Source organism: Palaemon carinicauda, chromosome 15 (genome assembly GCF_036898095.1).
Source record: "Palaemon carinicauda isolate YSFRI2023 chromosome 15, ASM3689809v2, whole genome shotgun sequence".
Classification (NCBI taxonomy): domain Eukaryota; kingdom Metazoa; phylum Arthropoda; class Malacostraca; order Decapoda; family Palaemonidae; genus Palaemon; species Palaemon carinicauda.
In genome coordinates, this window is record NC_090739.1 from 75,462,136 (window position 1) to 75,470,304 (window position 8,169).

Sequence of the window (8,169 nt, forward strand, 5' to 3'; positions counted from 1 at the left end):
GGACTTCTGAATTGAAGTAGTTTTTTTTGTTATATAATCAGTAAATATGAACTCAAAATTCTCTGCCTTATCTCAAAAAATATTCAAAATGATAATGACTATGATACAAAAACGATGATTACAAAATTTGCATAAAAATATATCATATGCGTTTCTCACTCCTAAAAGTTAAGTGCGATTACTGAATGACAATGTCTAAAATATATAAGAAATTAAAAATATTCTTCTCAGGCTACTATATATATCGATGTATGTATAAAAATGAATTAGGGTGAAAAACCCTTAGTTGGACCGTTTGAATGGAATAACTCGCGTAAATTTAATTCTTCCAGCGTTTGAACAAAATGCCTCGCGTTAATTTATCTCTTTCGCCAACAGCAGCCCATAAATCAGAGGAACTCTCTCACCCTATGCATTTTAGCGGGAAATATCTGGCCTCTCATTGGCTATTTCTTTATCAGCTCTGATTGGTGGTTGTTTGTGACGTCATGCAATTGTATTTTATGAATGAATTTAACTGGTCAGGGGTAGAAAGCTATACTTAATGCAGATAAATTTTAATCTAACAATTAAAATTTTTATAGGATTGAATTTGAAATAATTATTTATTAAGTAATAAATAAATTATAAATCTTGTAAAGGGTATTAGCTAAATAAATTCGTCACATTCAAAGGAATACTTGACTATGTTCTGGCTACGATGATAGATGTGCGTGTGTTCGTCTGTGAAGCTGTATCAAGTGAGGGCAACTACCAATCACAGTTGAGGAAGTTATAGCCAATTAGCTGACTGGAATATCCCGCTAAGAGAGTTCCGGAGTTTTACGAGTTGCTGTTCAAGAGACCTGGACGAATTTTCATAAAATCGCTTTCAAACGAAGGGAATTAGACATATTTTCTTTCTTCAATAAGATGTTTTGATATCCTATGTTAGAGGGGGATATAATGTAATATATTCCGATTACTACTAAATCATTATTTTCACGTCTTTGTGGTGTCATGCTTTTGTTTGCTGGTTTGAGTGAGCTATTATTATTATCAAATCGAGCTTAAAAATATGTATATAACTACGTAACTTTAACAATTGTATTTTGTTTATTAGGATTATACCAGCATATTTCAAATAAATTACTTTGCTACCTTATATGGGAAAGACTTCAAAGCATCTTAATTTTGAAGGCAAATTTCGTGTGACTTTGACTCGTTTGCCAACAGCAGCCCATACGTTTCTTTATCGGGAAATATATAGCTTTCCATAGGCTGATTCGTCCTCTGCTGTGATTGGTAGTTGTATGTGACGTCATTCAATCTGTATTTATGAATTCAACTGGGTAAAGGTAAAATATCTATACTTATTCTAGGTAAATTAAGCCTTCTTTTTTTTAATGTGAACTTAAAATATCATTAATTTAATATTAAAATAAGTAATGAAGCTTGTTCAAGGGCGTGAGCTACATAAATACGCATTCTTTTCAAAGAAATAATTGACTGGCTTCTGGCTACGATGTTAGAGGTGTATGTGTGAATGTGTAATTAAAGGCAACAACCAATCACAGCTGAGAAGTTACAGCCAATCACAAGACTGGAATTTCCCGCCAAGAAAGAGTTCCAGGAACTTACGAGTTGCAGCTGCTGTTAAAAATCTGTCCCACTTTTCTTAAAATCGCTTTCAATTAGAGGTACAGTTTTTTTTTTTAAATTTATACAGTATATAGAGACATTGTAAGATGTTTCGATAACATTTTTTTAGAGGGATACATTATAATTGCCAAACAATTCTCTTTATTAAGAAAACTCCGATTTTGTGACGTCATAAGAAGCTTGTTTGAATGACTGATTAATTCTATTTCCTGGTTTGAGAGAACTATTGAGTAACACGTAGCTAGTATTAGACTTCAAATAGATACTAGGCCTGTCATCGTGTCGAGCTTATATAGTGAGGGTCCGAGTTCCGAGCGTTTATGCGTTGCTGTTCGGATAACTAACTTTGATTTAGATGAAATTCATGTTCTAACGCTCTAGCTGCGGGCGATGGTGTTAAATATATTTAGTTTTAAGAAAATTAGAGTTATACTTATTTTCAAAATATATAGAGACAGACCCCTATAAGCTGATTCTACAACACATTCTATCAGAGGAATAAATTTCTGACCACCAAATCATTATTTTTTTCTTTGTTAAGACTAATACGACTTCGGGACGTCGTAAAGAGTAGGATGAATCTTACAAATAGTCTTAATGAGTGATTAATTCGACATTTAAGTAGATATATTTATTATATCGAGCTTAGATAGTGAAGGAACTGCATAACTGCAATTCATATTCCGTTGTATTTCAAGTATAATTAAAATTATTCAACTGCCAACAGCTCGTTTTAAGCAACCCAGGTGAAACTAAGCTACTTCCTACGCTGTAAAGGTGAGGTCATACCTTTAAAGAATATATTTCTTTTATTCCTTATTCAAATATTACTTTATTTCTTATTCAAATATAACATATCTTGGAGCCTTTGTATACCAGCGGCCAGTTCTTCACACGTTGATTAAAAATAGACATCAACTACCATAAACTTTCCCTCCTAACCTAACCTACAAGCCGTGTCCTTACCTACTTACTTAACGGACCCCCCTTACACCACCGTATTCTAAGTTAGGCATAATAATAACATACAGGTGGCCGGTATCATACATAGCCTACACCCCCATATCTTGTAATGAAATTGCCGTTATGTTCATCTTGGCTATGCCATACCTACCTTGAATTTCAGCGTTTCTCGGGGTTTCGAGCGCAAAGGTAGGGTTAGCCTTAAAAATTATTTTTTTCCCTAGGTTACATTACCCTGTAATACAGTACAATAATACCAGCTTATCTAGCTATTTTTAACTGTATGGACAGGATTCATGATATAACAATGAAACAATGTCCAACACATTTTGTAGATTTTAGAACAAAGCCCTCAGAAGAATAGGCCTATTGGGAGTTAAATGGCAGAACAGGACTAAAAACGAATTAATGAGAGATTACTCGAGTACCATATGTGGATAAGATCATGATGGAGATGGTTTGGGCATGTTCTTCGCACCCTCAAGAGATATTAGTTCACCGAACTTTCAATTGGGCTCCATAAGGCATTAGAAGAATTGGAAGACCCAGGCCTACCTGGCTGAGGACTATGACGCGTGAAGTAAGAAGTGATGAATGGAGAAGTATTGATTTAAAAGCTCAAGATAGAGACGAGTGGCAAAATCTAACCCGAACCCTTTGCGTCAATGGACGTGGAAGGAGATGATGATGTAAATAACATTGACTGTGCCTATCCAAGTGTAGTAGACATTGGCTTTCATATAATTTTGACATTAATAGTCACAAAATGTTCAGGTGAACTCTCATTTTCTCAGTTGATTGAAGTCTTTGCAGTTAAAAAATGCACGAGGAAACTTTTCAAGTGTAATTGAAAGCATACAAAGAAAAAAAAAAAATCTTGCTGTCGGTTTTGTTTAATTTCAATAGTTAAAATGTGTGGTTTATTGTGCTTAATATATAAAAGCAAGAGGAAACTTGTTTAATGGAAGTGAAAGTATACAAAAATAAACATTGTTTTCTCACTTAGTTTTTGGTGCATAACATTTTGTGTGGGTTATTATGTTTACATTTTGAATTGCACATATTGTGCATGTATGGGTCACCAAACTCTAAGTGCTTAGGGGGCCACTAAAGGGCTTAATCAGGCCCTGACATTACTTAATACACAAAGTTTAGCATAGGATCCGGTAGCAACAATTCTACTGCCAAAAGGAGTTGATGGGCATTACGTAATTCCAATTTATATATTTTTTGTATTTCAATTTATTTTACTAACAAATTTCTGTAATCTTTTACTATTTCCATGTAATGTAACTGTGATGTGAATGAGATACATGATTCACCCCTTTCCAAGACTTTGGACTTTGATTTCGTATATAAATTTGGGCTACATATAGCCCACCGCTGAGTGCTGTTCTGCCATTCAACGCCTAAAGTCTTACAACATTCTTCTACTCAAATTACAACAAATATTTTTTTCCAACAGTGACCATTCTTTTAATAAATTTTCCTCATATATAGAGGATCCAACTTTTTTTCCATTTATATCAAGTAGCATCCGCTCACAGACAGACATGCATAACTAGTGGAATGGGTAGTTAACCCTCGCTAGAATTTTAATGGCTCATCCTTTCAGCTTTGCCGAAAGTAATATCCCTAATAAATAGCGTAGGTTTGTGTTCCAGTTACGAAACAAGTACTGTTTTATGATAACAAGCTAGAATTTCGTTAATTTCTGCCGTTGTCGTAGTCGTAACTGTGTCACCCTCATCGCGGCTAGAGAACTATTCCTGAATGATGTTCATTTGCATGGCCTCCAACTCCTTTAAGTTGTTCGTTGTAAGCTCCTCAAGAAGCTCATTGATATTGTCCTCATCAACAACCAGCCCCATGGACCGCCCGAGTGTAATAAATTTCCTCAACCTCACGTTAGGGAACAGGTTCAGGATTGTTGGCGGTTGTGATTTTGGCTTCAGCTAGGCCTACGTCGAATTCCTCAAAGTCTCGTGCGGAGATGTCATCAGGCCACAGTTTCTTCCACGAAGAGTTCTAGGTGAGCCTCGAAATCTCCTACCAAGCTGGATCGATGAGTCGGAGACATATCACAATATTGAAATGATCCTTTCAAAACTCCCGCAGGATAAGGTTTCTGCTATCAGTGATTTCAAAATATCTCCTGAAGATATTTTATACTGTATAAGAGCTTCTTGAAGTTCAAAACCACTTATTGGTCCATGGGCTGGGGGAGAGGGGTGGTGTTAGGTGGAAGGTAGAAAACCTTGATAAAGGAATACTCCAGGAAGATATCTTCCTCGAGACCAGGAGGGTGAGCAGGGGCATTGTCCAACACCAGTAGACATTTCAGAGGGAGGTGCTTCTCTTCTAAATATTTTCTTACAGACGGACTGAAACAGGTTTATCCAGTCGACAGAGAACAGACTCGTTACTCAAGCTTTTGCATTAACCCTCCACATCACTGGAAGCTTCTCCATGAGCACTTTGTGGGATTTGGAGGCTCGAGGAGTCTCCGAATGACATTGCAATCGCCACTGGCGTTTGCACAGAGTGCAAGGGTAAGCGTGTCCCTCATAGGCTTATGCCCGGGCAGTTTCTTCTCTTCCACTGTGATATATGTCCGAGGTATTTTCTTTAAAAAAAAAAAAACCCAATTTTGTCTTAGTTGAAATCTTGCTGGGGAGTGTAACCTTCCTGGAGAGTCAACTTGTTGAATGTCTTAACAAAGGCTTCAGCCACTTTCGTGTCCGAGCTGGCAGCCTCCCCATGCTGCACCACCGACTGCATGCCAGAGTCTCTTGAATTTTTCAAACCACCCACCTGCTGTGATGTCTCTTCTCCTGAGTGGTCTTCGGCATGAGCACGTAAGAGATCACCGAAAGTGGCGCTGGCCTCGTGGCAGATTATAATCTCCGCGATCGTATCTCCTGCGATTTCCTTGTCCTTAATCCAGAGGGGAAGCAGTCTCTCCATCTCATCATGGACGTGGTTGCTCTTGCTACAAAAGAGTCATGCCCTTAGAAGGTGTTGCTGCTTTGATGGCATCCTTCAGCTTAAGCTTTGTCTCTATAGAAAGCATCCTCTTCTTTCCTTGAGCATCATCAACATTTTTGGGACCCATGGCTAATACTGTACAAGTTAAATAACGCAACAGGATAACCATAAGCACGAAAGCGAAATCACCAACCTACCGGTAATTCAATGTGAACGATAGCGCTGTCGAAACAAAATAGTCGAGAAACGCCGATACATAGATACATGAAGGGAAAGATGCTAACCAATTGGAGGGCAGGATCTTACGGCAGTAACTAGCATCAGAGTAGGGAGATAGGTAGGAGAGCAGGACGATAGTGTAGAGTTTTCAGTTTTGCGGAGCACGAATATGACAAATTCGGAGGAAATTTGTATTTTTCCTAACGATACAAACCTTAACTATTTGTAGGGGTATCACTCTCGGCGAAGCTGAAAGGACGAGCCATTAAAATTTAGCGAGGGTTAACTACCCATTCAGCTAGTTACCCAGGGGGTAGTAGGGTTAGCTTGCTACCCTTCCCACTCACACACCTGTGATTGAGCTCACTTTGCTTGTAGGTAGGACTTCAAGGGGGACAGGGTTGGCGAACAAGTATGTATAAATAGCTAAGGTTTGTATCGTTAGGTAAAATACGAATTACCTCCGAATTTGTCATGTTCCATAACTGGAATACAAACCAATGCTATTTATAGGGGTGACTCAACCATTAGGAGGGTGGATGTCCCTGCTAATCTGGCTTTGTGGCCTTACCCAGGGTACTCCCTATTGTGGAGAGATTAGTGCAACTATAAGGAGACCCTAACACCTCGCTAACCTTGCTAAGCATGGTTCTGTGTGTGATGCAAAACTAGCAATGTGACTGCCAAGGTAAAGGTTATTCTGAGACTTGCAGGGAATAACTGAGGAGACCGAGACATTCCCAATACCACCTCGCCAGGGTATGGGGACGCAACAGTATTAGGACAATACTAGGATACACAAGGGAGCAGTGGTTTACCTGCAGAGGGTTGAGGTTAGCTTGTGCAGAGGACCCAGAATGCTGATTTCGACAAGAGAGGGGAGTGTGAAGAAAAGAGTCAGAGTTTCTCTTTCATTCATTCAGACTAAAACCCCAGTAACCAATTCCCTCAGCCTTCTGCTACTTGTCCAATAAGGAGCTTGAAGTACTAAACCAGCTGGTGTGCATCCACCACAGGACCGATAGAAAACGTATCAAGATTCCTGTGTGTCTCTCGTTGCAGGTAGGGGCAGTGAACATAGTTTGGCGTTTCCACACTCACTTGCAATACCTGGATCACAGAGTAGTTCTTCTTGAAGGCCAGAGACGTAGCTACGCCCCTGACATCGTGGGCTCTGGGACGACGTTTGGAGGAGGATCAGGGTTCAGAGCAAGGTCAATGACCCTGCAAATCCATGCGGAGATTGTGTTTTCCGTGATCCTCCTCTTGTTTCTGCTCATGTTGATGATTAGTGAGGGCTCTTTGGGCCAAGTTTGGAAATGAGAAGGCAGATTTTCTGACAGTGTGTGCTACAGCTGAGTTGCTACCAAGAAGGTATCCCATTCTTTGTAATGATTTTTTACCTAGCATTAAGAAGTTGGTTTATAATAATTGGCAACAACATTGGAATAGTTTGGTTCAAAATAAGATGAGAGAAATAATGAATGATATATCCCCTTTGAGATGTAACATGATGCCCCGAAAATGGGAGACTACTCTTTGTCGTCTCCGCATTGGTCACACTTGGTTGACACACAAATTTCTGCAACACCAACCATATTGTGACATCTGTTTGGCACTTTTAACAGTGAGGCATTTGTTGACCGAATGCCCCATTTATAGCAACTAAAGAAATAGATATCTGTTTGAGGCTCGAGGTGAGCCTTGCAAGATTCTTGGACATGATGTGTCCTACCATGCGAGTGGCATTTTTAGATTCATTTCAGAAGCAGGTCTTCTAAAACTATTAAATTTTATATTGACATCTTGACTTTCATGGTTTTAATTGAATATACTTTTATTTTTTGTATACTGTATATTAAATGATATCTGCATCAATGACCTTAGATGTCAGGATACAAGAAAACTTTAAATCAATCAGTCAATCTGGGCCAAGTTGCTGCTGATCTCTTGAGGTAGCGCCTCAAACATTTTACTGGGCATAGTAACACATGATTGGGTCGACAGTTACAGAGCGGAGACTTGTTATCCGGAAGGAGTCGAATCTAGGATCCGAAACCCTGGATTCTGATTCTTGGCAACAAGCTCAGGGACGAAGCAGAAGCTTACCTCTACCCATCCTCTTGAATGGGCGACGTCAAATGAAAGACCGTGAAGTTCTCTAACTCATTTGTCTGAGGTCTAGGCGAGCAGGAACACCGTCTTCCAGGTTAGGAGGCAAACTGTTGACTGTCGTAATGGTTCGTACGGGGATCCTTCTAGGGACCAAAGAACTCGAACCACATGTCATAGGGGAGGTCTTACTTGTGACTGAGGACAGGTAAGTTCATAACTTTGTATGAGGATGGAAGTTCGAAA